This window comes from Equus asinus, chromosome 9 (genome assembly GCF_041296235.1).
Source record: "Equus asinus isolate D_3611 breed Donkey chromosome 9, EquAss-T2T_v2, whole genome shotgun sequence".
Classification (NCBI taxonomy): Eukaryota; Metazoa; Chordata; class Mammalia; order Perissodactyla; family Equidae; genus Equus; species Equus asinus.
In genome coordinates this window covers 2,128,067-2,155,374 of record NC_091798.1, presented here as the reverse complement: position 1 = coordinate 2,155,374, position 27,308 = coordinate 2,128,067, and positions in this window count along the sequence as shown.

Below are 27,308 nucleotides of genomic sequence, written 5' to 3'. Positions count from 1 at the left end.
ACTGGCAGGTGGTTCCAGCCAGCCCGGCAGGTGTTTCCGGAGTGTTCACCAACTGGCTGTGGCGTAGCCGGCAGGTGATTTTGGCGTGTCCGACAGGTGGTTCTGGCGAGTCGAGCAGGTGCTTCCGGCATGCTCGGCAGGTGCTTCCGGTGTCATTGGCATGTGGTTCTGGCATGTCTGAGAGGTGGTTCCGGCATGCCTGACAGGTGATTCCGGAGTGTTCGCCAAGCGGTTCTGGCATAGGCGGCAGGTGATTTTGCCATGTCCAGAATGTGGTTCCAGCGAGTCGAACATGTGGTTCCGGCGTGTCCGGCAGGTGTTTCCGGTCTGTCCAGCAGGTGGTTCTGGGGTGTCCGGCATGAGGTTCTGGCACGTCTGAGAGGTGGTTCCGGCCGGCCCGACATGCGTTTCCGGAGTGTCCGCCACGTGGTTCAGGCACGTCTGAGAGGTGGTTCCAGCATGCCCGGCAGGTTTTCCCGGAGAGTCCTCCAAGTGGTTCTGGCGTAGCCCGCAGGTGATTTTGGTGTGTCCGGCAGGTTGTTCCGTTCTGTCCGATAGGTTGTTCTGGCATGTCCAGCACGTGCTTCTGGCACTTCTGAGAGGTGGTTCTGGCATGCCGGGCAGGTTATTCCGGAGTGTCCGGTAAGTGGTTCTGGTGTAGCCGGCAGTTCATTTTGGCGTGTCTGGCACATGGGTCCTGCGAGTCGAGCAGGTGGTTCCGGCGTGCTCGGCAGGTGGTCCAGGCATGTCCGGCAGGTGGTTCCAGTCTGTCCAGGACGTGGTTCCAGCGTGTCCGGCACGTGGTTCCTTTACGTCTGAGAGGTGTTGCCTGCATGCCTGGCAGGTTATTGCGGATTGTCTGCCAGGTGGTTCTCTCATAGCCAGCTGTTGATTTTGGCCTGTCAGGCAGGTGGTTCTGGTGAGTCCAGCAGGTGGCTCCGGCGTGCTCGGCAGGTGGTTCTGGCATGTCTGGCAGGTGGTTCCGGCAAGTTGAGCAGCTGGTTCCAGCCTGTCCGTCAGGTTAGGGTTAGGGATAGGGTTAGGGTTACGGTTAGGGTTAGGGTTTAGGGTTTGGGGTTAGGGGTTAGGGTTAGGGGTAGGGTTCGGGTTAGGGTTACGGTTGGGTTAGGGTTTAGGGTTAGGCTTAGGGTTAGGGGTTAGGGTTATGGTTAGGGTTTGGGGATAGGGTTAGGGTTAGGGTTAGGGTTAGGGCCCGGCAGGTGGTTCCGGCGAGCCGAGCAGGTGGCTCCGGCGCGCCCGGCAGGTGCTTCCGCTGCGCCCGGCAGGTGGTTCCGGCGAGGCGAGCAGGTGGCTCCGGCGCGCTCGGCAGGTGCTTCCGCTGGGCCCAGCAGGTGGTTCCGGTGAGGCGAGCAGGTGTCTCCGGCGCTCCCGGCAGCTGCTTCCGCTGCGCCCGGCAGGTGGTTCCGGCGAGTCGAGCAGGTGGCTCCGGCGCGCTCGGCAGGTGCTTCTGCTGGGCCCGGCAGGTGGTTCCAGCGAGGCGAGCGGGTGGCTCCGGCGCGCTCGGCAGGTGCTTCCGCTGCGCCCGGCAGGTGGTTCCGGCGAGGCGAGCAGGTTGTTCCTGCGTGCTCGGCAGGTGGTTCAGTTGGGTCTGGCAGGTGGTTTCGGTCTGTTCGGGGTGTGGTTCCAGCATCTCAGGCACATGGTTCTGGCACGTCTGAGAGGTGGTTCCGGCTGGCCCAACAGGTGTTTCTGGAGTCTCCGCCAAGTGGTTCTGGCGTAGCTGGCAGGTGATGTTGGCGTGACTGGCAGGTGGTTCCAGCCAGCCCGGCAGGTGTTTCCGGAGTGTTCACCAACTGGCTGTGGCGTAGCCGGCAGGTGATTTTGGCGTGTCCGACAGGTGGTTCTGGCGAGTCGAGCAGGTGCTTCCGGCATGCTCGGCAGGTGCTTCCGGTGTCATTGGCATGTGGTTCTGGCATGTCTGAGAGGTGGTTCCGGCATGCCTGACAGGTGATTCCGGAGTGTTCGCCAAGCGGTTCTGGCATAGGCGGCAGGTGATTTTGCCATGTCCAGAATGTGGTTCCAGCGAGTCGAACATGTGGTTCCGGCGTGTCCGGCAGGTGTTTCCGGTCTGTCCAGCAGGTGGTTCTGGGGTGTCCGGCATGAGGTTCTGGCACGTCTGAGAGGTGGTTCCGGCCGGCCCGACATGCGTTTCCGGAGTGTCCGCCACGTGGTTCAGGCACGTCTGAGAGGTGGTTCCAGCATGCCCGGCAGGTTTTCCCGGAGAGTCCTCCAAGTGGTTCTGGCGTAGCCCGCAGGTGATTTTGGTGTGTCCGGCAGGTTGTTCCGTTCTGTCCGTTAGGTTGTTCCGGCATGTCCAGCACGTGCTTCTGGCACTTCTGAGAGGTGGTTCTGGCATGCCGGGCAGGTTATTCCGGAGTGTCCGGTAAGTGGTTCTGGTGTAGCCGGCAGTTCATTTTGGCGTGTCTGGCACATGGGTCCTGCGAGTCGAGCAGGTGGTTCCGGCGTGCTCGGCAGGTGGTCCAGGCATGTCCGGCAGGTGGTTCCAGTCTGTCCAGGACGTGGTTCCAGCGTGTCCGGCACGTGGTTCTCTTACGTCTGAGAGGTGGTTCCTGCATGCCTGGCAGGTTATTGCGGATTGTCTGCCAGGTGGTTCTCTCATAGCCAGCTGTTGATTTTGGCCTGTCAGGCAGGTGGTTCTGGTGAGTCCAGCAGGTGGCTCCGGCGTGCTCGGCAGGTGGTTCTGGCATGTCTGGCAGGTGGTTCCGGCGAGTTGAGCAGCTGGTTCCAGCCTGTCCGTCAGGTTAGGGTTAGGGATAGGGTTAGGGTTACGGTTAGGGTTAGGGTTTAGGGTTTGGGGTTAGGGGTTAGGGTTAGGGGTAGGGTTAGGGTTAGGGTTACGGTTGGGTTAGGGTTTAGGGTTAGGCTTAGGGTTAGGGGTTAGGGTTAGGGTTAGGGTTTGGGGATAGGGTTAGGGTTAGGGTTAGGGTTAGGGCCCGGCAGGTGGTTCCGGCGAGCCGAGCAGGTGGCTCCGGCGCGCCCGGCAGGTGCTTCCGCTGCGCCCGGCAGGTGGTTCCGGCGAGGCGAGCAGGTGGCTCCGGCGCGCTCGGCAGGTGCTTCCGCTGGGCCCGGCAGGTGGTTCCGGTGAGGCGAGCAGGTGTCTCCGGCGCTCCCGGCAGCTGCTTCCGCTGCGCCCGGCAGGTGGTTCCGGCGAGTCGAGCAGGTGGCTCCGGCGCGCTCGGCAGGTGCTTCTGCTGGGCCCGGCAGGTGGTTCCAGCGAGGCGAGCGGGTGGCTCCGGCGCGCTCGGCAGGTGCTTCCGCTGCGCCCGGCAGGTGGTTCCGGCGAGTCGAGCAGGTTGTTCCTGCGTGCTCGGCAGGTGGTTCAGTTGGGTCTGGCAGGTGGTTTCGGTCTGTTCGGGGTGTGGTTCCAGCATCTCAGGCACATGGTTCTGGCACGTCTGAGAGGTGGTTCCGGCTGGCCCAACAGGTGTTTCTGGAGTCTCCGCCAAGTGGTTCTGGCGTAGCTGGCAGGTGATGTTGGCGTGACTGGCAGGTGGTTCCAGCCAGCCCGGCAGGTGTTTCCGGAGTGTTCACCAAGTGGCTGTGGCGTAGCCGGCAGGTGATTTTGGCGTGTCCGACAGGTGGTTCTGGCGAGTCGAGCAGGTGCTTCCGGCATGCTCGGCAGGTGCTTCCGGTGTCATTGGCATGTGGTTCTGGCAGGTCTGAGAGGTGGTTCCGGCATGCCTGACAGGTGATTCCGGAGTGTTCGCCAAGCGGTTCTGGCATAGGCGGCAGGTGAATTTGCCATGTCCAGAATGTGGTTCCGGCGAGTCGAACATGTGGTTCCGGCGTGTCCGGCAGGTGTTTCCGGTCTGTCCAGCAGGTGGTTCTGGGGTGTCCGGCATGAGGTTCTGGCACGTCTGAGAGGTGGTTCCGGCCGGCCCGACATGCGTTTCCGGAGTGTCCGCCACGTGGTTCAGGCACGTCTGAGAGGTGGTTCCAGCATGCCCGGCAGGTTTTCCCGGAGAGTCCTCCAAGTGGTTCTGGCGTAGCCCGCAGGTGATTTTGGTGTGTCCGGCAGGTTGTTCCGTTCTGTCCGATAGGTTGTTCCGGCATGTCCAGCACGTGCTTCTGGCACTTCTGAGAGGTGGTTCTGGCATGCCGGGCAGGTTGTTCCGGAGTGTCCGGTAAGTGGTTCTGGTGTAGCCGGCAGTTCATTTTGGCGTGTCTGGCACATGGGTCCTGCGAGTCGAGCAGGTGGTTCCGGCGTGCTCGGCAGGTGGTCCAGGCATGTCCGGCAGGTGGTTCCAGTATGTCCAGGACGTGGTTCCAGCGTGTCCGGCACGTGGTTCCTTTCCGTCTGAGAGGTGTTGCCTGCATGCCTGGCAGGTTATTTCGGATTGTCTGCCAGGTGGTTCTCTCATAGCCAGCTGTTGATTTTGGCCTGTCAGGCAGGTGGTTCTGGTGAGTCCAGCAGGTGGCTCCGGCGTGCTCGGCAGGTGGTTCTGGCATGTCTGGCAGGTGGTTCCGGCAAGTTGAGCAGCTGGTTCCAGCCTGTCCGTCAGGTTAGGGTTAGGGATAGGGTTAGGGTTACGGTTAGGGTTAGGGTTTAGGGTTTGGGGTTAGGGGTTAGGGTTAGGGGTAGGGTTAGGGTTAGGGTTACGGTTGGGTTAGGGTTTAGGGTTAGGCTTAGGGTTAGGGGTTAGGGTTAGGGTTAGGGTTTGGGAATAGGGTTAGGGTTAGGGTTAGGGTTAGGGCCCGGCAGGTGGTTCCGGCGAGCCGAGCAGGTGGCTCCGGCGCGCCCGGCAGGTGCTTCCGCTGCGCCCGGCAGGTGGTTCCGGCGAGGCGAGCAGGTGGCTCCGGCGCGCTCGGCAGGTGCTTCCGCTGGGCCCGGCAGGTGGTTCCGGTGAGGCGAGCAGGTGTCTCCCGCGCTCCCGGCAGCTGCTTCCGCTGCGCCCGGCAGGTGGTTCCGGCGAGTCGAGCAGGTGGCTCCGGCGCGCTCGGCAGGTGCTTCTGCTGGGCCCGGCAGGTGGTTCCAGCGAGGCGAGCGGGTGGCTCCGGCGCGCTCGGCAGGTGCTTCCGCTGCGCCCGGCAGGTGGTTCCGGCGAGTCGAGCAGGTTGTTCCTGCGTGCTCGGCAGGTGGTTCAGTTGGGTCTGGCAGGTGGTTTCGGTCTGTTCGGGGTGTGGTTCCAGCATCTCAGGCACATGGTTCTGGCACGTCTGAGAGGTGGTTCCGGCTGGCCCAACAGGTGTTTCTGGAGTCTCCGCCAAGTGGTTCTGGCGTAGCTGGCAGGTGATGTTGGCGTGACTGGCAGGTGGTTCCAGCCAGCCCGGCAGGTGTTTCCGGAGTGTTCACCAAGTGGCTGTGGCGTAGCCGGCAGGTGATTTTGGCGTGTCCGACAGGTGGTTCTGGCGAGTCGAGCAGGTGCTTCCGGCATGCTCGGCAGGTGCTTCCGGTGTCATTGGCATGTGGTTCTGGCAGGTCTGAGAGGTGGTTCCGGCATGCCTGACAGGTGATTCCGGAGTGTTCGCCAAGCGGTTCTGGCATAGGCGGCAGGTGAATTTGCCATGTCCAGAATGTGGTTCCGGCGAGTCGAACATGTGGTTCCGGCGTGTCCGGCAGGTGTTTCCGGTCTGTCCAGCAGGTGGTTCTGGGGTGTCCGGCATGAGGTTCTGGCACGTCTGAGAGGTGGTTCCGGCCGGCCCGACATGCGTTTCCGGAGTGTCCGCCACGTGGTTCAGGCACGTCTGAGAGGTGGTTCCAGCATGCCCGGCAGGTTTTCCCGGAGAGTCCTCCAAGTGGTTCTGGCGTAGCCCGCAGGTGATTTTGGTGTGTCCGGCAGGTTGTTCCGTTCTGTCCGATAGGTTGTTCCGGCATGTCCAGCACGTGCTTCTGGCACTTCTGAGAGGTGGTTCTGGCATGCCGGGCAGGTTATTCCGGAGTGTCCGGTAAGTGGTTCTGGTGTAGCCGGCAGTTCATTTTGGCGTGTCTGGCACATGGGTCCTGCGAGTCGAGCAGGTGGTTCCGGCGTGCTCGGCAGGTGGTCCAGGCATGTCCGGCAGGTGGTTCCAGTATGTCCAGGACGTGGTTCCAGCGTGTCCGGCACGTGGTTCCTTTCCGTCTGAGAGGTGTTGCCTGCATGCCTGGCAGGTTATTTCGGATTGTCTGCCAGGTGGTTCTCTCATAGCCAGCTGTTGATTTTGGCCTGTCAGGCAGGTGGTTCTGGTGAGTCCAGCAGGTGGCTCCGGCGTGCTCGGCAGGTGGTTCTGGCATGTCTGGCAGGTGGTTCCGGCAAGTTGAGCAGCTGGTTCCAGCCTGTCCGTCAGGTTAGGGTTAGGGATAGGGTTAGGGTTACGGTTAGGGTTAGGGTTTAGGGTTTGGGGTTAGGGGTTAGGGTTAGGGGTAGGGTTAGGGTTAGGGTTACGGTTGGGTTAGGGTTTAGGGTTAGGCTTAGGGTTAGGGGTTAGGGTTAGGGTTAGGGTTTGGGAATAGGGTTAGGGTTAGGGTTAGGGTTAGGGCCCGGCAGGTGGTTCCGGCGAGCCGAGCAGGTGGCTCCGGCGCGCCCGGCAGGTGCTTCCGCTGCGCCCGGCAGGTGGTTCCGGCGAGGCGAGCAGGTGGCTCCGGCGCGCTCGGCAGGTGCTTCCGCTGGGCCCGGCAGGTGGTTCCGGTGAGGCGAGCAGGTGTCTCCGGCGCTCCCGGCAGCTGCTTCCGCTGCGCCCGGCAGGTGGTTCCGGCGAGTCGAGCAGGTGGCTCCGGCGCGCTCGGCAGGTGCTTCTGCTGGGCCCGGCAGGTGGTTCCAGCGAGGCGAGCGGGTGGCTCCGGCGCGCTCGGCAGGTGCTTCCGCTGCGCCCGGCAGGTGGTTCCGGCGAGTCGAGCAGGTTGTTCCTGCGTGCTCGGCAGGTGGTTCAGTTGGGTCTGGCAGGTGGTTTCGGTCTGTTCGGGGTGTGGTTCCAGCATCTCAGGCACATGGTTCTGGCACGTCTGAGAGGTGGTTCCGGCTGGCCCAACAGGTGTTTCTGGAGTCTCCGCCAAGTGGTTCTGGCGTAGCTGGCAGGTGATGTTGGCGTGACTGGCAGGTGGTTCCAGCCAGCCCGGCAGGTGTTTCCGGAGTGTTCACCAACTGGCTGTGGCGTAGCCGGCAGGTGATTTTGGCGTGTCCGACAGGTGGTTCTGGCGAGTCGAGCAGGTGCTTCCGGCATGCTCGGCAGGTGCTTCCGGTGTCATTGGCATGTGGTTCTGGCATGTCTGAGAGGTGGTTCCGGCATGCCTGACAGGTGATTCCGGAGTGTTCGCCAAGCGGTTCTGGCATAGGCGGCAGGTGATTTTGCCATGTCCAGAATGTGGTTCCGGCGAGTCGAACATGTGGTTCCGGCGTGTCCGGCAGGTGTTTCCGGTCTGTCCAGCAGGTGGTTCTGGGGTGTCCGGCATGAGGTTCTGGCACGTCTGAGAGGTGGTTCCGGCCGGCCCGACATGCGTTTCCGGAGTGTCCGCCACGTGGTTCAGGCACGTCTGAGAGGTGGTTCCAGCATGCCCGGCAGGTTTTCCCGGAGAGTCCTCCAAGTGGTTCTGGCGTAGCCCGCAGGTGATTTTGGTGTGTCCGGCAGGTTGTTCCGTTCTGTCCGATAGGTTGTTCCGGCATGTCCAGCACGTGCTTCTGGCACTTCTGAGAGGTGGTTCTGGCATGCCGGGCAGGTTATTCCGGAGTGTCCGGTAAGTGGTTCTGGTGTAGCCGGCAGTTCATTTTGGCGTGTCTGGCACATGGGTCCTGCGAGTCGAGCAGGTGGTTCCGGCGTGCTCGGCAGGTGGTCCAGGCATGTCCGGCAGGTGGTTCCAGTCTGTCCAGGACGTGGTTCCAGCGTGTCCGGCACGTGGTTCCTTTCCGTCTGAGAGGTGTTGCCTGCATGCCTGGCAGGTTATTGCGGATTGTCTGCCAGGTGGTTCTCTCATAGCCAGCTGTTGATTTTGGCCTGTCAGGCAGGTGGTTCTGGTGAGTCCAGCAGGTGGCTCCGGCGTGCTCGGCAGGTGGTTCTGGCATGTCTGGCAGGTGGTTCCGGCGAGTTGAGCAGCTGGTTCCAGCCTGTCCGTCAGGTTAGGGTTAGGGATACGGTTAGGGTTACGGTTAGGGTTAGGGTTTAGGGTTTGGGGTTAGGGGTTAGGGTTAGGGGTAGGGTTAGGGTTAGGGTTACGGTTGGGTTAGGGTTTAGGGTTAGGCTTAGGGTTAGGGGTTAGGGTTAGGGTTAGGGTTTGGGAATAGGGTTAGGGTTAGGGTTAGGGTTAGGGCCCGGCAGGTGGTTCCGGCGAGCCGAGCAGGTGGCTCCGGCGCGCCCGGCAGGTGCTTCCGCTGCGCCCGGCAGGTGGTTCCGGCGAGGCGAGCAGGTGGCTCCGGCGCGCTCGGCAGGTGCTTCCGCTGGGCCCGGCAGGTGGTTCCGGTGAGGCGAGCAGGTGTCTCCGGCGCTCCCGGCAGCTGCTTCCGCTGCGCCCGGCAGGTGGTTCCGGCGAGTCGAGCAGGTGGCTCCGGCGCGCTCGGCAGGTGCTTCTGCTGGGCCCGGCAGGTGGTTCCAGCGAGGCGAGCGGGTGGCTCCGGCGCGCTCGGCAGGTGCTTCCGCTGCGCCCGGCAGGTGGTTCCGGCGAGTCGAGCAGGTTGTTCCTGCGTGCTCGGCAGGTGGTTCAGTTGGGTCTGGCAGGTGGTTTCGGTCTGTTCGGGGTGTGGTTCCAGCATCTCAGGCACATGGTTCTGGCACGTCTGAGAGGTGGTTCCGGCTGGCCCAACAGGTGTTTCTGGAGTCTCCGCCAAGTGGTTCTGGCGTAGCTGGCAGGTGATGTTGGCGTGACTGGCAGGTGGTTCCAGCCAGCCCGGCAGGTGTTTCCGGAGTGTTCACCAACTGGCTGTGGCGTAGCCGGCAGGTGATTTTGGCGTGTCCGACAGGTGGTTCTGGCGAGTCGAGCAGGTGCTTCCGGCATGCTCGGCAGGTGCTTCCGGTGTCATTGGCATGTGGTTCTGGCATGTCTGAGAGGTGGTTCCGGCATGCCTGACAGGTGATTCCGGAGTGTTCGCCAAGCGGTTCTGGCATAGGCGGCAGGTGATTTTGCCATGTCCAGAATGTGGTTCCAGCGAGTCGAACATGTGGTTCCGGCGTGTCCGGCAGGTGTTTCCGGTCTGTCCAGCAGGTGGTTCTGGGGTGTCCGGCATGAGGTTCTGGCACGTCTGAGAGGTGGTTCCGGCCGGCCCGACATGCGTTTCCGGAGTGTCCGCCACGTGGTTCAGGCACGTCTGAGAGGTGGTTCCAGCATGCCCGGCAGGTTTTCCCGGAGAGTCCTCCAAGTGGTTCTGGCGTAGCCCGCAGGTGATTTTGGTGTGTCCGGCAGGTTGTTCCGTTCTGTCCGATAGGTTGTTCCGGCATGTCCAGCACGTGCTTCTGGCACTTCTGAGAGGTGGTTCTGGCATGCCGGGCAGGTTATTCCGGAGTGTCCGGTAAGTGGTTCTGGTGTAGCCGGCAGTTCATTTTGGCGTGTCTGGCACATGGGTCCTGCGAGTCGAGCAGGTGGTTCCGGCGTGCTCGGCAGGTGGTCCAGGCATGTCCGGCAGGTGGTTCCAGTCTGTCCAGGACGTGGTTCCAGCGTGTCCGGCACGTGGTTCCTTTCCGTCTGAGAGGTGTTGCCTGCATGCCTGGCAGGTTATTTCGGATTGTCTGCCAGGTGGTTCTCTCATAGCCAGCTGTTGATTTTGGCCTGTCAGGCAGGTGGTTCTGGTGAGTCCAGCAGGTGGCTCCGGCGTGCTCGGCAGGTGGTTCTGGCATGTCTGGCAGGTGGTTCCGGCGAGTTGAGCAGCTGGTTCCAGCCTGTCCGTCAGGTTAGGGTTAGGGATACGGTTAGGGTTACGGTTAGGGTTAGGGTTTAGGGTTTGGGGTTAGGGGTTAGGGTTAGGGGTAGGGTTAGGGTTAGGGTTACGGTTGGGTTAGGGTTTAGGGTTAGGCTTAGGGTTAGGGGTTAGGGTTAGGGTTAGGGTTTGGGGATAGGGTTAGGGTTAGGGTTAGGGTTAGGGCCCGGCAGGTGGTTCAGGCGAGGCGAGCAGGTGGCTCCGGCGCGCCCGGCAGGTGCTTCCGCTGCGCCCGGCAGGTGGTTCCGGCGAGGCGAGCAGGTGGCTCCGGCGCGTTCGGCAGGTGCTTCCGCTGGGCCCGGCAGGTGGTTCCGGCGAGGCGAGCAGGTGGCTCCGGCGCGCTCGGCAGGTGCTTCCGCTGCGCCCGGAAGGTGGTTCCGGCGAGGCGAGCAGGTTGTTCCTGCGTGCTCGGCAGGTGGTTCAGTTGGGTCTGGCAGGTGGTTTCGGTCTGTTCGGGGTGTGGTTCCAGCATCTCAGGCACATGGTTCTGGCACGTCTGAGAGGTGGTTCCGGCTGGCCCAACAGGTGTTTCTGGAGTCTCCGCCAAGTGGTTCTGGCGTAGCTGGCAGGTGATGTTGGCGTGACTGGCAGGTGGTTCCAGCCAGCCTGGCAGGTCTTTCCGGAGTGTTCACCAACTGGCTGTGGCGTAGCCGGCAGGTGATTTTGGCATGTCCGACAGGTGGTTCTGGCGAGTCGAGCAGGTGCTTCCGGCATGCTCGGCAGGTGCTTCCGGTGTCATTGGCATGTGGTTCTGGCAGGTCTGAGAGGTGGTTCCGGCATGCCTGACAGGTGATTCCGGAGTGTTCGCCAAGCGGTTCTGGCATAGGCGGCAGGTGATTTTGCCATGTCCAGAATGTGGTTCCAGCGAGTCGAACATGTGGTTCCGGCGTGTCCGGCAGGTGTTTCCGGTCTGTCCAGCAGGTGGTTCTGGGGTGTCCGGCATGAGGTTCTGGCACGTCTGAGAGGTGGTTCCGGCCGGCCCGACATGCGTTTCCGGAGTGTCCGCCACGTGGTTCAGGCACGTCTGAGAGGTGGTTCCAGCATGCCCGGCAGGTTTTCCCGGAGAGTCCTCCAAGTGGTTCTGGCGTAGCCCGCAGGTGATTTTGGTGTGTCCGGCAGGTTGTTCCGTTCTGTCCGATAGGTTGTTCCGGCATGTCCAGCACGTGCTTCTGGCACTTCTGAGAGGTGGTTCTGGCATGCCGGGCAGGTTATTCCGGAGTGTCCGGTAAGTGGTTCTGGTGTAGCCGGCAGTTCATTTTGGCGTGTCTGGCACATGGGTCCTGCGAGTCGAGCAGGTGGTTCCGGCGTGCTCGGCAGGTGGTCCAGGCATGTCCGGCAGGTGGTTCCAGTCTGTCCAGGACGTGGTTCCAGCGTGTCCGGCACGTGGTTCCTTTACGTCTGAGAGGTGTTGCCTGCATGCCTGGCAGGTTATTTCGGATTGTCTGCCAGGTGGTTCTCTCATAGCCAGCTGTTGATTTTGGCCTGTCAGGCAGGTGGTTCTGGTGAGTCCAGCAGGTGGCTCCGGCGTGCTCGGCAGGTGGTTCTGGCATGTCTGGCAGGTGGTTCCGGCGAGTTGAGCAGCTGGTTCCAGCCTGTCCGTCAGGTTAGGGTTAGGGATAGGGTTAGGGTTACGGTTAGGGTTAGGGTTTAGGGTTTGGGGTTAGGGGTTAGGGTTAGGGGTAGGGTTAGGGTTAGGGTTACGGTTGGGTTAGGGTTTAGGGTTAGGCTTAGGGTTAGGGGTTAGGGTTAGGGTTAGGGTTTGGGGATAGGGTTAGGGTTAGGGTTAGGGTTAGGGCCCGACAGGTGGTTCCGGCGAGCCGAGCAGGTGGCTCCGGCGCGCCCGGCAGGTGCTTCCGCTGCGCCCGGCAGGTGGTTCCGGCGAGGCGAGCAGGTGGCTCCGGCGCGCTCGGCAGGTGCTTCCGCTGGGCCCGGCAGGTGGTTCCAGCGAGGCGAGCAGGTGGCTCCGGCGCGCTCGGCAGGTGCTTCCGCTGCGCCCGGCAGGTGGTTCCGGCGAGTCGAGCAGGTTGTTCCTGCGTGCTCGGCAGGTGGTTCAGTTGGGTCTGGCAGGTGGTTTCGGTCTGTTCGGGGTGTGGTTCCAGCATCTCAGGCACATGGTTCTGGCACGTCTGAGAGGTGGTTCCGGCTGGCCCAACAGGTGTTTCTGGAGTCTCCGCCAAGTGGTTCTGGCGTAGCTGGCAGGTGATGTTGGCGTGACTGGCAGGTGGTTCCAGCCAGCCCGGCAGGTGTTTCCGGAGTGTTCACCAACTGACTGTGGCGTAGCCGGCAGGTGATTTTGGCGTGTCAGACAGGTGGTTCTGGCGAGTCGAGCAGGTGCTTCCGGCATGCTCGGCAGGTGCTTCCGGTGTCATTGGCATGTGGTTCTGGCATGTCTGAGAGGTGGTTCCGGCATGCCTGACAGGTGATTCCGGAGTGTTCGCCAAGCGGTTCTGGCATAGGCGGCAGGTGATTTTGCCATGTCCAGAATGTGGTTCCAGCGAGTCGAACATGTGGTTCCGGCGTGTCCGGCAGGTGTTTCCGGTCTGTCCAGCAGGTGGTTCTGGGGTTTCCGGCATGAGGTTCTGGCACGTTTGAGAGGTGGTTCCGGCCGGCCCGACATGCGTTTCCGGAGTGTCCGCCACGTGGTTCAGGCACGTCTGAGAGGTGGTTCCAGCATGCCCGGCAGGTTTTCCCGGAGAGTCCTCCAAGTGGTTCTGGCGTAGCCCGCAGGTGATTTTGGTGTGTCCGGCAGGTTGTTCCGTTCTGTCCGATAGGTTGTTCCGGCATGTCCAGCACGTGCTTCTGGCACTTCTGAGAGGTGGTTCTGGCATGCCGGGCAGGTTATTCCGGAGTGTCCGGTAAGTGGTTCTGGTGTAGCCGGCAGTTCATTTTGGCGTGTCTGGCACATGGGTCCTGCGAGTCGAGCAGGTGGTTCCGGCGTGCTCGGCAGGTGGTCCAGGCATGTCCGGCAGGTGGTTCCAGTCTGTCCAGGACGTGGTTCCAGCGTGTCCGGCACGTGGTTCTCTTACGTCTGAGAGGTGGTTCCTGCATGCCTGGCAGGTTATTGCGGATTGTCTGCCAGGTGGTTCTCTCATAGCCAGCTGTTGATTTTGGCCTGTCAGGCAGGTGGTTCTGGTGAGTCCAGCAGGTGGCTCCGGCGTGCTCGGCAGGTGGTTCTGGCATGTCTGGCAGGTGGTTCCGGCGAGTTGAGCAGCTGGTTCCAGCCTGTCCGTCAGGTTAGGGTTAGGGATAGGGTTAGGGTTACGGTTAGGGTTAGGGTTTAGGGTTTGGGGTTAGGGGTTAGGGTTAGGGGTAGGGTTAGGGTTAGGGTTACGGTTGGGTTAGGGTTTAGGGTTAGGCTTAGGGTTAGGGGTTAGGGTTAGGGTTAGGGTTTGGGGATAGGGTTAGGGTTAGGGTTAGGGTTAGGGCCCGACAGGTGGTTCCGGCGAGGCGAGCAGGTGGCTCCGGCGCGCCCGGCAGGTGCTTCCGCTGCGCCCGGCAGGTGGTTCCGGCGAGGCGAGCAGGTGGCTCCGGCGCGCTCAGCAGGTGCTTCCGCTGGGCCCGGCAGGTGGTTCCAGCGAGGCGAGCAGGTGGCTCCGGCGCGCTCGGCAGGTGCTTCCTCTGCGCCCGGCAGGTGGTTCCGGCGAGTCGAGCAGGTTGTTCCTGCGTGCTCGGCAGGTGGTTCAGTTGGGTCTGGCAGGTGGTTTCGGTCTGTTCAGGGTGTGGTTCCAGCATCTCAGGCACATGGTTCTGGCACGTCTGAGAGGTGGTTCCGGCTGGCCCAACAGGTGTTTCTGGAGTCTCCGCCAAGTGGTTCTGGCGTAGCTGGCAGGTGATGTTGGCGTGACTGGCAGGTGGTTCCAGCCAGCCCGGCAGGTGTTTCCGGAGGGTTCACCAACTGGCTGTGGCGTAGCCGGTAGGTGATTTTGGCATGTCCGACAGGTGGTTCTGGCGAGTCGAGCAGGTGCTTCCGGCATGCTCGGCAGGTGCTTCCGGTGTCATTGGCATGTGGTTCTGGCATGTCTGAGAGGTGGTTCCGGCATGCCTGACAGGTGATTCCGGAGTGTTCGCCAAGCGGTTCTGGCATAGGCGGCAGGTGATTTTGCCATGTCCAGAATGTGGTTCCAGCGAGTCGAACATGTGGTTCCGGCGTGTCCGGCAGGTGTTTCCGGTCTGTCCAGCAGGTGGTTCTGGGGTTTCCGGCATGAGGTTCTGGCACGTTTGAGGGGTGGTTCCGGCCGGCCCGACATGCGTTTCCGGAGTGTCCGCCACGTGGTTCAGGCACGTCTGAGAGGTGGTTCCAGCATGCCCGGCAGGTTTTCCCGGAGAGTCCTCCAAGTGGTTCTGGCGTAGCCCGCAGGTGATTTTGGTGTGTCCGGCAGGTTGTTCCGTTCTGTCCGATAGGTTGTTCTGGCATGTCCAGCACGTGCTTCTGGCACTTCTGAGAGGTGGTTCTGGCATGCCGGGCAGGTTATTCCGGAGTGTCCGGTAAGTGGTTCTGGTGTAGCCGGCAGTTCATTTTGGCGTGTCTGGCACATGGGTCCTGCGAGTCGAGCAGGTGGTTCCGGCGTGCTCGGCAGGTGGTCCAGGCATGTCCGGCAGGTGGTTCCAGTCTGTCCAGGACGTGGTTCCAGCGTGTCCGGCACGTGGTTCCCTTACGTCTGAGAGGTGGTGCCTGCATGCCTGGCAGGTTATTGCGGATTGTCTGCCAGGTGGTTCTCTCATAGCCAGCTGTTGATTTTGGCCTGTCAGGCAGGTGGTTCTGGTGAGTCCAGCAGGTGGCTCCGGCGTGCTCGGCAGGTGGTTCTGGCATGTCTGGCAGGTGGTTCCGGCGAGTTGAGCAGCTGGTTCCAGCCTGTCCGTCAGGTTAGGGTTAGGGATAGGGTTAGGGTTACGGTTAGGGTTAGGGTTTAGGGTTTGGGGTTAGGGGTTAGGGTTAGGGGTAGGGTTAGGGTTAGGGTTACGGTTGGGTTAGGGTTTAGGGTTAGGCTTAGGGTTAGGGGTTAGGGTTAGGGTTAGGGTTTGGGGATAGGGTTAGGGTTAGGGTTAGGGTTAGGGCCCGGCAGGTGGTTCCGGCGAGCCGAGCAGGTGGCTCCGGCGCGCCCGGCAGGTGCTTCCGCTGCGCCCGGCAGGTGGTTCCGGCGAGGCGAGCAGGTGGCTCCGGCGCGCTCGGCAAGTGCTTCCGCTGGGCCCGGCAGGTGGTTCCGGTGAGGCGAGCAGGTGTCTCCGGCGCTCCCGGCAGCTGCTTCCGCTGCGCCCGGCAGGTGGTTCCGGCGAGTCGAGCAGGTGGCTCCGGCGCGCTCGGCAGGTGCTTCTGCTGGGCCCGGCAAGTGGTTCCAGCGAGGCGAGCAGGTGGCTCCGGCGTGCTCGGCAGGTGCTTCCGCTGCGCCCGGCAGGTGGTTCCGGCGAGTCGAGCAGGTTGTTCCTGCGTGCTCGGCAGGTGGTTCAGTTGGGTCTGGCAGGTGGTTTCGGTCTGTTCGGGGTGTGGTTCCAGCATCTCAGGCACATGGTTTTGGCACGTCTGAGAGGTGGTTCCGGCTGGCCCAACACGTGTTTCTGGAGTCTCCGCCAAGTGGTTCTGGCGTAGCTGGCAGGTGATGTTGGCGTGACTGGCAGGTGGTTCCAGCCAGCCCGGCAGGTGTTTCCGGAGTGTTCACCAACTGGCTGTGGCGTAGCCGGCAGGTGATTTTGGCGTGTCCGACAGGTGGTTCTGGCGAGTCGAGCAGGTGCTTCCAGCATGCTCGGCAGGTGCTTCCGGTGTCATTGGCATGTGGTTCTGGCATGTCTGAGAGTTGGTTCCGGCATGCCTGACAGGTGATTCCGGAGTGTTCGCCAAGCGGTTCTGGCATAGGCGGCAGGTGATTTTGCCATGTCCAGAATGTGGTTCCAGCGAGTCGAACATGTGGTTCCGGCGTGTCCGGCAGGTGTTTCCGGTCTGTCCAGCAGGTGGTTCTGGGGTGTCCGGCATGAGGTTCTGGCACGTCTGAGAGGTGGTTCCGGCCGGCCCGACATGCGTTTCCGGAGTGTCCGCCACGTGGTTCAGGCACGTCTGAGAGGTGGTTCCAGCATGCCCGGCAGGTTTTCCCGGAGAGTCCTCCAAGTGGTTCTGGCGTAGCCCGCAGGTGATTTTGGTGTGTCCGGCAGGTTGTTCCGTTCTGTCCGATAGGTTGTTCCGGCATGTCCAGCACGTGCTTCTGGCACTTCTGAGAGGTGGTTCTGGCATGCCGGGCAGGTTATTCCGGAGTGTCCGGTCAGTGGTTCTGGTGTAGCCGGCAGTTCATTTTGGCGTGTCTGGCACATGGGTCCTGCGAGTCGAGCAGGTGGTTCCGGCGTGCTCGGCAGGTGGTCCAGGCATGTCCGGCAGGTGGTTCCAGTCTGTCCAGGACGTGGTTCCAGCGTGTCCGGCACGTGGTTCTCTTACGTCTGAGAGGTGGTTCCTGCATGCCTGGCAGGTTATTGCGGATTGTCTGCCAGGTGGTTCTCTCATAGCCAGCTGTTGATTTTGGCCTGTCAGGCAGGTGGTTCTGGTGAGTCCAGCAGGTGGCTCCGGCGTGCTCGGCAGGTGGTTCTGGCATGTCTGGCAGGTGGTTCCGGCGAGTTGAGCAGCTGGTTCCAGCCTGTCCGTCAGGTTAGGGTTAGGGATAGGGTTAGGGTTACGGTTAGGGTTAGGGTTTAGGGTTTGGGGTTAGGGGTTAGGGTTAGGGGTAGGGTTAGGGTTAGGGTTACGGTTGGGTTAGGGTTTAGGGTTAGGCTTAGGGTTAGGGGTTAGGGTTAGGGTTAGGGTTTGGGGATAGGGTTAGGGTTAGGGTTAGGGTTAGGGCCCGACAGGTGGTTCCGGCGAGGCGAGCAGGTGGCTCCGGCGCGCTCGGCAAGTGCTTCCGCTGGGCCCGGCAGGTGGTTCCGGTGAGGCGAGCAGGTGTCTCCGGCGCTCCCGGCAGCTGCTTCCGCTGCGCCCGGCAGGTGGTTCCGGCGAGTTGAGCAGGTGGCTCCGGCGCGCTCGGCAGGTGCTTCTGCTGGGCCCGGCAAGTGGTTCCAGCGAGTCGAGCAGGTTGTTCCTGCGTGCTCGGCAGGTGGTTCAGTTGGGTCTGGCAGGTGGTTTCGGTCTGTTCGGGGTGTGGTTCCAGCATCTCAGGCACATGGTTTTGGCACGCCTGAGAGGTGGTTCCGGCTGGCCCAACACGTGTTTCTGGAGTCTCCGCCAAGTGGTTCTGGCGTAGCTGGCAGGTGATGTTGGCGTGACTGGCAGGTGGTTCCAGCCAGCCCGGCAGGTGTTTCCGGAGTGTTCACCAACTGGCTGTGGCGTAGCCGGCAGGTGATTTTGGCGTGTCCGACAGGTGGTTCTGGCGAGTCGAGCAGGTGCTTCCAGCATGCTCGGCAGGTGCTTCCGGTGTCATTGGCATGTGGTTCTGGCATGTCTGAGAGGTGGTTCCGGCATGCCTGACAGGTGATTCCGGAGTGTTCGCCAAGCGGTTCTGGCATAGGCGGCAGGTGATTTTGCCATGTCCAGAATGTGGTTCCAGCGAGTCGAACATGTGGTTCCGGCGTGTCCGGCAGGTGTTTCCGGTCTGTCCAGCAGGTGGTTCTGGGGTGTCCGGCATGAGGTTCTGGCACGTCTGAGAGGTGGTTCCGGCCGGCCCGACATGCGTTTCCGGAGTGTCCGCCACGTGGTTCAGGCACGTCTGAGAGGTGGTTCCAGCATGCCCGGCAGGTTTTCCCGGAGAGTCCTCCAAGTGGTTCTGGCGTAGCCCGCAGGTGATTTTGGTGTGTCCGGCAGGTTGTTCCGTTCTGTCCGATAGGTTGTTCCGGCATGTCCAGCACGTGCTTCTGGCACTTCTGAGAGGTGGTTCTGGCATGCCGGGCAGGTTATTCCGGAGTGTCCGGTAAGTGGTTCTGGTGTAGCCGGCAGTTCATTTTGGCATGTCTGGCACATGGGTCCTGCGAGTCGAGCAGGTGGTTCCGGCGTGCTCGGCAGGTGGTCCAGGCATGTCCGGCAGGTGGTTCCAGTCTGTCCAGGACGTGGTTCCAGCGTGTCCGGCACGTGGGTCCCTTACGTCTGAGAGGTGGTGCCTGCATGCCTGGCAGGTTATTTCGGATTGTCAGCCAGGTGGTTCTCTCATAGCCAGCTGTTGATTTTGGCCTGTCAGGCAGGTGGTTCTGGTGAGTCCAGCAGGTGGCTCCGGCGTGCTCGGCAGGTGGTTCTTGCATGTCTGGCAGGTGGTTCCGGCGAGTTGAGCAGCTGGTTCCAGCCTGTCCGTCAGGTTAGGGTTAGGGATAGGGTTAGGGTTACGGTTAGGGTTAGGGTTTAGGGTTTGGGGTTAGGGGTTAGGGTTAGGGGTAGGGTTAGGGTTAGGGTTACGGTTGGGTTAGGGTTTAGGGTTAGGCTTAGGGTTAGGGGTTAGGGTTAGGGTTAGGGTTTGGGTATAGGGTTAGGGTTAGGGTTAGGGCCCGGCGCGTGGTTCCGGCGAGGCGAGCAGGTGGCTCCGGCGCGCTCGGCAGGTGCTTCCGCTGCGCCCGGCAGGTGGTTCCGGCGAGGCGAGCAGGTGGCTCCGGCGCGCTCGGCAGGTGCTTCCGCTGGGCCCGGCAGGTGGTTCCAGCGATTCGAGCAGGTGGCTCCGGCGCGCTCGGCAGGTGCTTCCGCTGCGCCCGGCAGGTGGTTCCGGCGAGTCGAGCAGGTTGTTCCTGCGTGCTCGGCAGGTGGTTCAGTTGGGTCTGGCAGGTGGTTTCGGTCTGTTCGGGGTGTGGTTCCAGCATCTCAGGCACATGGTTCTGGCACGTCTGAGAGGTGGTTCCGGCTGGCCCAACAGGTGTTTCTGGAGTCTCCGCCAAGTGGTTCTGGCGTAGCTGGCAGGTGATGTTGGCGTGACTGGCAGGTGGTTCCAGCCAGCCCGGCAGGTGTTTCCGGAGTGTTCACCAACTGGCTGCGGCGTAGCCGGCAGGTGATTTTGGCATGTCCGACAGGTGGTTCTGGCGAGTCGAGCAGGTGCTTCCGGCATGCTCGGCAGGTGCTTCCGGTGTCATTGGCATGTGGTTCTGGCATGTCTGAGAGGTGGTTCCGGCATGCCTGACAGGTGATTCCGGAGTGTTCGCCAAGCGGTTCTGGCATAGGCGGCAGGTGATTTTGCCATGTCCAGAATGTGGTTCCAGCGAGTCGAACATGTGGTTGCGGCGTGTCCAGCAGGTGTTTCCGGTCTGTCCAGCAGGTGGTTCTGGGGTGTCCGGCATGAGGTTCTGGCACGTTTGAGAGGTGGTTCCGGCCGGCCCGACATGCGTTTCCGGAGTGTCCGCCACGTGGTTCAGGCACGTCTGAGAGGTGGTTCCAGCATGCCCGGCAGGTTTTCCCGGAGAGTCCTCCAAGTGGTTCTGGCGTAGCCCGCAGGTGATTTTGGTGTGTCCGGCAGGTTGTTCCGTTCTGTCCGATAGGTTGTTCCGGCATGTCCAGCACGTGCTTCTGGCACTTCTGAGAGGTGGTTCTGGCATGCCGGGCAGGTTATTCCGGAGTGTCCGGTAAGTGGTTCTGGTGTAGCCGGCAGTTCATTTTGGCGTGTCTGGCACATGGGTCCTGCGAGTCGAGCAGGTGGTTCCGGCGTGCTCGGCAGGTGGTCCAGGCATGCCCGGCAGGTGGTTCCAGTCTGTCCAGGACGTGGTTCCAGCGTGTCCGGCACGTGGTTCTCTTACGTCTGAGAGGTGGTTCCTGCATGCCTGGCAGGTTATTGCGGATTGTCTGCCAGGTGGTTCTCTCATAGCCAGCTGTTGATTTTGGCCTGTCAGGCAGGTGGTTCTGGTGAGTCCAGCAGGTGGCTCCGGCGTGCTCGGCAGGTGGTTCTGGCATGTCTGGCAGGTGGTTCCGGCGAGTTGAGCAGCTGGTTCCAGCCTGTCCGTCAGGTTAGGGTTAGGGATAGGGTTAGGGTTACGGTTAGGGTTAGGGTTTAGGGTTTGGGGTTAGGGGTTAGGGTTAGGGGTAGGGTTAGGTTTAGGGTTACGGTTGGGTTAGGGTTTAGGGTTAGGCTTAGGGTTAGGGGTTAGGGTTAGGGTTAGGGTTTGGGGATAGGGTTAGGGTTAGGGTTAGGGTTAGGGCCCGGCAGGTGGTTCCGGCGAGCCGAGCAGGTGGCTCCGGCGCGCCCGGCAGGTGCTTCCGCTGCGCCCGGCAGGTGGTTCCGGCGAGGCGAGCAGGTGGCTCCGGCGCGCTAGGCAAGTGCTTCCGCTGGGCCCGGCAGGTGGTTCCGGTGAGGCGAGCAGGTGGCTCCGGCGCTCCCGGCAGCTGCTTCCGCTGCGCCCGGCAGGTGGTTCCGGCGAGTCGAGCAGGTGGCTCCGGCGCGCTCGGCAGGTGCTTCCGCTGGGCCCGGCAGGTGGTTCCAGGGAGGCGAGCAGGTGGCTCCGGCGCGCTCGGCAGGTGCTTCCGCTGCGCCCGGCAGGTGGTTCCGGCGAGTCGAGCAGGTTGTTCCTGCGTGCTCGGCAGGTGGTTCAGTTGGGTCTGGCAGGTGGTTTCGGTCTGTTCGGGGTGTGGTTCCAGCATCTCAGGCACATGGTTCTGGCACGTCTGAGAGGTGGTTCCGGCTGGCCCAACAGGTGTTTCTGGAGTCTCCGCCAAGTGGTTCTGGCGTAGCTGGCAGGTGATGTTGGCGTGACTGGCAGGTGGTTCCAGCCAGCCCGGCAGGTGTTTCCGGAGTGTTCACCAACTGGCTGTGGCGTAGCCGGCAGGTGATTTTGGCATGTCCGACAGGTGGTTCTGGCGAGTCGAGCAGGTGCTTCCGGCATGCTCGGCAGGTGCTTCCGGTGTCATTGGCATGTGGTTCTGGCATGTCTGAGAGGTGGTTCCGGCATGCCTGACAGGTGATTCCGGAGTGTTCGCCAAGCGGTTCTGGCATAGGCGGCAGGTGATTTTGCCATGTCCAGAATGTGGTTCCAGCGAGTCGAACATGTGGTTCCGGCGTGTCCGGCAGGTGTTTCCGGTCTGTCCAGCAGGTGGTTCTGGGGTTTCCGGCATGAGGTTCTGGCACGTTTGAGAGGTGGTTCCGGCCGGCCCGACATGCGTTTCCGGAGTGTCCGCCACGTGGTTCAGGCACGTCTGAGAGGTGGTTCCAGCATGCCCGGCAGGTTTTCCCGGAGAGTCCTCCAAGTGGTTCTGGCGTAGCCCGCAGGTGATTTTGGTGTGTCCGGCAGGTTGTTCCGTTCTGTCCGATAGGTTGTTCCGGCATGTCCAGCACGTGCTTCTGGCACTTCTGAGAGGTGGTTCTGGCATGCCGGGCAGGTTATTCCGGAGTGTCCGGTAAGTGGTTCTGGTGTAGCCGGCAGTTCATTTTGGCGTGTCTGGCACATGGGTCCTGCGAGTCGAGCAGGTGGTTCCGGCGTGCTCGGCAGGTGGTCCAGGCATGTCCGGCAGGTGGTTCCAGTCTGTCCAGGACGTGGTTCCAGCGTGTCCGGCACGTGGTTCCCTTACGTCTGAGAGGTGGTGCCTGCATGCCTGGCAGGTTATTTCGGATTGTCTGCCAGGTGGTTCTCTCATAGCCAGCTGTTGATTTTGGCCTGTCAGGCAGGTGGTTCTGGTGAGTCCAGCAGGTGGCTCCGGCGTGCTCGGCAGGTGGTTCTGGCATGTCTGGCAGGTGGTTCCGGCGAGTTGAGCAGCTGGTTCCAGCCTGTCCGTCAGGTTAGGGTTAGGGATAGGGTTAGGGTTACGGTTAGGGTTAGGGTTTAGGGTTTGGGGTTAGGGGTTAGGGTTAGGGGTAGGGTTAGGGTTAGGGTTACGGTTGGGTTAGGGTTTAGGGTTAGGCTTAGGGTTAGGGGTTAGGGTTAGGGTTAGGGTTTGGGGATAGGGTTAGGGTTAGGGTTAGGGTTAGGGCCCGGCAGGTGGTTCCGGCGAGCCGAGCAGGTGGCTCCGGCGCGCCCGGCAGGTGCTTCCGCTGCGCCCGGCAGGTGGTTCCGGCGAGGCGAGCAGGTGGCTCCGGCGCGCTCGGCAAGTGCTTCCGCTGGGCCCGGCAGGTGGTTCCGGTGAGGCGAGCAGGTGTCTCCGGCGCTCCCGGCAGCTGCTTCCGCTGCGCCCGGCAGGTGGTTCCGGCGAGTCGAGCAGGTGGCTCCGGCGCGCTCGGCAGGTGCTTCTGCTGGGCCCGGCAAGTGGTTCCAGCGAGGAGAGCAGGTGGCTCCGGCGCGCTCGGCAGGTGCTTCCGCTGCGCCCGGCAGGTGGTTCCGGCGAGTCGAGCAGGTTGTTCCTGCGTGCTCGGCAGGTGGTTCAGTTGGGTCTGGCAGGTGGTTTCGGTCTGTTCGGGGTGTGGTTCCAGCATCTCAGGCACATGGTTTTGGCACGTCTGAGAGGTGGTTCCGGCTGGCCCAACAGGTGTTTCTGGAGTCTCCGCCAAGTGGTTCTGGCGTAGCTGGCAGGTGATGTTGGCGTGACTGGCAGGTGGTTCCAGCCAGCCCGGCAGGTGTTTCCGGAGTGTTCACCAACTGGCTGTGGCGTAGCCGGCAGGTGATTTTGGCGTGTCCGACAGGTGGTTCTGGCGAGTCGAGCAGGTGCTTCCGGCATGCTCGGCAGGTGCTTCCGGTGTCATTGGCATGTGGTTCTGGCATGTCTGAGAGGTGGTTCCGGCATGCCTGACAGGTGATTCCGGAGTGTTCGCCAAGCGGTTCTGGCATAGGCGGCAGGTGATTTTGCCATGTCCAGAATGTGGTTCCAGCGAGTCGAACATGTGGTTCCGGCGTGTCCGGCAGGTGTTTCCGGTCTGTCCAGCAGGTGGTTCTGGGGTTTCCGGCATGAGGTTCTGGCACGTCTGAGAGGTGGTTCCGGCCGGCCCGACATGCGTTTCCGGAGTGTCCGCCACGTGGTTCAGGCACGTCTGAGAGGTGGTTCCAGCATGCCCGGCAGGTTTTCCCGGAGAGTCCTCCAAGTGGTTCTGGCGTAGCCCGCAGGTGATTTTGGTGTGTCCGGCAGGTTGTTCCGTTCTGTCCGATAGGTTGTTCCGGCATGTCCAGCACGTGCTTCTGGCACTTCTGAGAGGTGGTTCTGGCATGCCGGGCAGGTTATTCCGGAGTGTCCGGTAAGTGGTTCTGGTGTAGCCGGCAGTTCATTTTGGCGTGTCTGGCACATGGGTCCTGCGAGTCGAGCAGGTGGTTCCGGCGTGCTCGGCAGGTGGTCCAGGCATGTCCGGCAGGTGGTTCCAGTCTGTCCAGGACGTGGTTCCAGCGTGTCCGGCACGTGGTTCTCTTACGTCTGAGAGGTGGTTCCTGCATGCCTGGCAGGTTATTGCGGATTGTCTGCCAGGTGGTTCTCTCATAGCCAGCTGTTGATTTTGGCCTGTCAGGCAGGTGGTTCTGGTGAGTCCAGCAGGTGGCTCCGGCGTGCTCGGCAGGTGGTTCTGGCATGTCTGGCAGGTGGTTCCGGCGAGTTGAGCAGCTGGTTCCAGCCTGTCCGTCAGGTTAGGGTTAGGGATAGGGTTAGGGTTACGGTTAGGGTTAGGGTTTAGGGTTTGGGGTTAGGGGTTAGGGTTAGGGGTAGGGTTAGGGTTAGGGTTACGGTTGGGTTAGGGTTTAGGGTTAGGCTTAGGGTTAGGGGTTAGGGTTAGGGTTAGGGTTTGGGGATAGGGTTAGGCTTAGGGTTAGGGTTAGGGCCCGACAGGTGGTTCCGGCGAGGCGAGCAGGTGGCTCCGGCGCGCCCGGCAGGTGCTTCCGCTGCGCCCGGCAGGTGGTTCCGGCGAGGCGAGCAGGTGGCTCCGGCGCGCTCAGCAGGTGCTTCCGCTGGGCCCGGCAGGTGGTTCCAGCGAGGCGAGCAGGTGGCTCCGGCGCGCTCGGCAGGTGCTTCCGCTGCGCCCGGCAGGTGGTTCCGGCGAGTCGAGCAGGTTGTTCCTGCGTGCTCGGCAGGTGGTTCAGTTGGGTCTGGCAGGTGGTTTCGGTCTGTTCGGGGTGTGGTTCCAGCATCTCAGGCACATGGTTCTGGCACGTCTGAGAGGTGGTTCCGGCTGGCCCAACAGGTGTTTCTGGAGTCTCCGCCAAGTGGTTCTGGCGTAGCTGGCAGGTGATGTTGGCGTGACTGGCAGGTGGTTCCAGCCAGCCCGGCAGGTGTTTCCGGAGTGTTCACCAACTGGCTGCGGCGTAGCCGGCAGGTGATTTTGGCATGTCCGACAGGTGGTTCTGGCGAGTCGAGCAGGTGCTTCCGGCATGCTCGGCAGGTGCTTCCGGTGTCATTGGCATGTGGTTCTGGCATGTCTGAGAGGTGGTTCCGGCATGCCTGACAGGTGATTCCGGAGTGTTCGCCAAGCGGTTCTGGCATAGGCGGCAGGTGATTTTGCCATGTCCAGAATGTGGTTCCAGCGAGTCGAACATGTGGTTGCGGCGTGTCCGGCAGGTGTTTCCGGTCTGTCCAGCAGGTGGTTCTGGGGTGTCCGGCATGAGGTTCTGGCACGTTTGAGAGGTGGTTCCGGCCGGCCCGACATGCGTTTCCGGAGTGTCCGCCACGTGGTTCAGGCACGTCTGAGAGGTGGTTCCAGCATGCCCGGCAGGTTTTCCTGGAGAGTCCTCCAAGTGGTTCTGGCGTAGCCCGCAGGTGATTTTGGTGTGTCCGGCAGGTTGTTCCGTTCTGTCCGATAGGTTGTTCCGGCATGTCCAGCACGTGCTTCTGGCACTTCTGAGAGGTGGTTCTGGCATGCCGGGCAGGTTATTCCGGAGTGTCCGGTAAGTGGTTCTGGTGTAGCCGGCAGTTCATTTTGGCGTGTCTGGCACATGGGTCCTGCGAGTCGAGCAGGTGGTTCCGGCGTGCTCGGCAGGTGGTCCAGGCATGTCCGGCAGGTGGTTCCAGTCTGTCCAGGACGTGGTTCCAGCGTGTCCGGCACGTGGTTCTCTTACGTCTGAGAGGTGGTTCCTGCATGCCTGGCAGGTTATTGCGGATTGTCTGCCAGGTGGTTCTCTCATAGCCAGCTGTTGATTTTGGCCTGTCAGGCAGGTGGTTCTGGTGAGTCCAGCAGGTGGCTCCGGCGTGCTCGGCAGGTGGTTCTGGCATGTCTGGCAGGTGGTTCCGGCGAGTTGAGCAGCTGGTTCCAGCCTGTCCGTCAGGTTAGGGTTAGGGATAGGGTTAGGGTTACGGTTAGGGTTAGGGTTTAGGGTTTGGGGTTAGGGGTTAGGGTTAGGGGTAGGGTTAGGTTTAGGGTTACGGTTGGGTTAGGGTTTAGGGTTAGGCTTAGGGTTAGGGGTTAGGGTTAGGGTTAGGGTTTGGGGATAGGGTTAGGGTTAGGGTTAGGGTTAGGGCCCGGCAGGTGGTTCCGGCGAGCCGAGCAGGTGGCTCCGGCGCGCCCGGCAGGTGCTTCCGCTGCGCCCGGCAGGTGGTTCCGGCGAGGCGAGCAGGTGGCTCCGGCGCGCTCGGCAAGTGCTTCCGCTGGGCCCGGCAGGTGGTTCCGGTGAGGCGAGCAGGTGGCTCCGGCGCTCCCGGCAGCTGCTTCCGCTGCGCCCGGCAGGTGGTTCCGGCGAGTCGAGCAGGTGGCTCCGGCGCGCTCGGCAGGTGCTTCCGCTGGGCCCGGCAGGTGGTTCCAGGGAGGCGAGCAGGTGGCTCCGGCGCGCTCGGCAGGTGCTTCCGCTGCGCCCGGCAGGTGGTTCCGGCGAGTCGAGCAGGTTGTTCCTGCGTGCTCGGCAGGTGGTTCAGTTGGGTCTGGCAGGTGGTTTCGGTCTGTTCGGGGTGTGGTTCCAGCATCTCAGGCACATGGTTCTGGCACGTCTGAGAGGTGGTTCCGGCTGGCCCAACAGGTGTTTCTGGAGTCTCCGCCAAGTGGTTCTGGCGTAGCTGGCAGGTGATGTTGGCGTGACTGGCAGGTGGTTCCAGCCAGCGCGGCAGGTGTTTCCGGAGTGTTCACCAACTGGCTGTGGCGTAGCCGGCAGGTGATTTTGGCGTGTCCGACAGGTGGTTCTGGCGAGTCGAGCAGGTGCTTCCGGCATGCTCGGCAGGTGCTTCCGGTGTCATTGGCATGTGGTTCTGGCATGTCTGAGAGGTGGTTCCGGCATGCCTGACAGGTGATTCCGGAGTGTTCGCCAAGCGGTTCTGGCATAGGCGGCAGGTGATTTTGCCATGTCCAGAATGTGGTTCCAGCGAGTCGAACATGTGGTTCCGGCGTGTCCGGCAGGTGTTTCCGGTCTGTCCAGCAGGTGGTTCTGGGGTTTCCGGCATGAGGTTCTGGCACGTTTGAGAGGTGGTTCCGGCCGGCCCGACATGCGTTTCCGGAGTGTCCGCCACGTGGTTCAGGCACGTCTGAGAGGTGGTTCCAGCATGCCCGGCAGGTTTTCCCGGAGAGTCCTCCAAGTGGTTCTGGCGTAGCCCGCAGGTGATTTTGGTGTGTCCGGCAGGTTGTTCCGTTCTGTCCGATAGGTTGTTCCGGCATGTCCAGCACGTGCTTCTGGCACTTCTGAGAGGTGGTTCTGGCATGCCGGGCAGGTTATTCCGGAGTGTCCGGTAAGTGGTTCTGGTGTAGCCGGCAGTTCATTTTGGCGTGTCTGGCACATGGGTCCTGCGAGTCGAGCAGGTGGTTCCGGCGTGCTCGGCAGGTGGTCCAGGCATGTCCGGCAGGTGGTTCCAGTCTGTCCAGGACGTGGTTCCAGCGTGTCCGGCACGTGGTTCCCTTACGTCTGAGAGGTGGTGCCTGCATGCCTGGCAGGTTATTTCGGATTGTCTGCCAGGTGGTTCTCTCATAGCCAGCTGTTGATTTTGGCCTGTCAGGCAGGTGGTTCTGGTGAGTCCAGCAGGTGGCTCCGGCGTGCTCGGCAGGTGGTTCTGGCATGTCTGGCAGGTGGTTCCGGCGAGTTGAGCAGCTGGTTCCAGCCTGTCCGTCAGGTTAGGGTTAGGGATAGGGTTAGGGTTACGGTTAGGGTTAGGGTTTAGGGTTTGGGGTTAGGGGTTAGGGTTAGGGGTAGGGTTAGGGTTAGGGTTACGGTTGGGTTAGGGTTTAGGGTTAGGCTTAGGGTTAGGGGTTAGGGTTAGGGTTAGGGTTTGGGGATAGGGTTAGGGTTAGGGTTAGGGTTAGGGCCCGGCAGGTGGTTCCGGCGAGCCGAGCAGGTGGCTCCGGCGCGCCCGGCAGGTGCTTCCGCTGCGCCCGGCAGGTGGTTCCGGCGAGGCGAGCAGGTGGCTCCGGCGCGCTCGGCAAGTGCTTCCGCTGGGCCCGGCAGGTGGTTCCGGTGAGGCGAGCAGGTGTCTCCGGCGCTCCCGGCAGCTGCTTCCGCTGCGCCCGGCAGGTGGTTCCGGCGAGTCGAGCAGGTGGCTCCGGCGCGCTCGGCAGGTGCTTCTGCTGGGCCCGGCAAGTGGTTCCAGCGAGGCGAGCAGGTGGCTCCGGCGCGCTCGGCAGGTGCTTCCGCTGCGCCCGGCAGGTGGTTCCGGCGAGTCGAGCAGGTTGTTCCTGCGTGCTCGGCAGGTGGTTCAGTTGGGTCTGGCAGGTGGTTTCGGTCTGTTCGGGGTGTGGTTCCAGCATCTCAGGCACATGGTTTTGGCACGTC